This window comes from Microtus ochrogaster, chromosome 5, assembly GCF_000317375.1.
Source record: "Microtus ochrogaster isolate Prairie Vole_2 chromosome 5, MicOch1.0, whole genome shotgun sequence".
In the NCBI taxonomy this organism is placed as follows: domain Eukaryota; kingdom Metazoa; phylum Chordata; class Mammalia; order Rodentia; family Cricetidae; genus Microtus; species Microtus ochrogaster.
The window spans coordinates 78,873,224-78,875,043 of NC_022012.1; the positions used below are offsets into that span (position 1 = coordinate 78,873,224).

Consider the following 1,820-nt stretch of genomic DNA (forward strand, 5'->3'; position numbering starts at 1 on the left):
AGCGTCTCTCTCTGGTCTTGTTTACCAAGTCTCTCGATGGCATCAAAGAAACCATGTTGCATAATCGATCTCCCCCATCTAGGTTTGCACAAGGATGTCCCATGATATTTGCATGAAGGCAATGGCTGCCACTGCGTTTCTCAGAATACATTGGTTGTTAAGCAATGTACAACACAATTTAATATTCTGGAAAAGGCAAAACTATAGGGACAGTAAAGAGGTCAGAAGTTGCCAGGGCTCCACATGCAGATAGTAAAGGATTGGCAGGGGACAGTAACATAACCGAGCATGAAAAACAGTGGAGAAAAAATGCCATTATATTCGTCAAAAATGCATGGGATGGTCTTTTCCTCTGGCACGCTACCGACAGTCCTATTGTCATCATGGGTCACCGCCCTGCCCGGTGTTACCGGTATTGTAAGAACAAGCCGTACCCAAAGTCTCGCTTCTGCCGAGGTGTCCCTGATGCTAAAATCTGCATCTTTGACTTGGGCTGGAAGAAGGCAAAAGTTGATGAATTCCCGCTTTGTGGCCACATGGTGTCAGATGAATACGAACAACTCTCTTCCAAAGCTCTGGAGGCTGCCGTATTTGTGCCAACAAATACATGGTGAAGAGTTGTGGCAAGGATGGCTTTCATATTGGAGTGAGGCTTCACCCCTTTCTTGTCATCTGAATCAACAAGATGTTGTCCTGTGCTGGGGCTGACAGGCTCCAGACAGGCATGCGTGGTGCCTTTGGGAAGCCCCAGGGCACAGTGGCCAGGGTTCACATTGGCCAGGTCATCATGTCCATCCACACTAAGCTGCAGAATAAGGAACATGTGATTGATGCTCTTCATAGAGCCAAGTTCAAATTCCCTGGCCGCCAGAAGATCCACATCTCAAAGAAATGGGGCTTTACTAAGTTTAATGCAGATGAATTTGAAGACATGGTTGCTGAGAAGCGACTCATTCCTGATGGCTGTGGGGTCAAATATATTCCTAATCGTGGTCCCCTGGACAAGTGGCGAGCCCTACATTCCTGAGGGCTTTCACGGTGCTCTCCTGTACCCTACCAAATCATGTTCAGTAATAAATCTCACATCCAGTCAAAAAAAAATGCATGGGATGTGCAGTGACTTTGTTGTAAGTATGCACTTACTTCAGTTGACAATGACATTGCTAGTGTACGTTTATGGATCACAATAGAGGAACCTTGTGGCAGGGATGCTGGCAGTGAGGGCAGCTTTACATGGGGGTATGGAGAAGCTGAGGACTCCCTGTGCTTTCTGTTCAGTTTCCCGTAATACTAAAACTGCTCTAAAAATAGTCTCTTTTTAGCAAAGAAAAAGAGAAGAAATTGATAGGCTCCATTGACTTGCAACCAACTCAGAAATCCCTGCGGACCAGGCGGTGGTGGCGCACGCCTTTAATCCCAGCACTCGGGAGGCTGAGGCAGGCGGATCTCTGTGAGTTCGAGGCCAGCCTGGTCTACAAGAGCTAGTTCCAGGACAGGCACCAAAACCACAGAGAAACCCTGTCTCGAAAAAAAAAAAAAAAAAGAAATCCCTGTGGAAGGCAGAGGGCCTGTGGGCAGCATTGGCGGGACCTTCTTGCTCATATCTACAAAGATACTGGGCTAAAACTCAAACCCTGGATCTAACCAGAAATGAAGACAAAGCTTCCAGATCAAAGCTCGAGTCTTTGTAGAGAAACAACGGGACCCTGAAGGCTGGAAGAGGAACATTTAGGGGAGAAAGTGGGAATTTTGGCCACTAGATGTCCTAAATCATCAACTTCAAGAGGGAGTCCCTCTTCTATGTGAAAAACAACCAGCCT

General features: G+C 46.9%; 1 pseudogene; it reads left to right on the forward strand.

The window, feature by feature from the left end:
• Positions 1-368: 368 nt before the first annotated feature.
• Positions 369-1,086, forward strand: LOC101988879 (annotated as a pseudogene).
• The last annotated feature ends 734 nt before the right edge of the window (positions 1,087-1,820 follow it).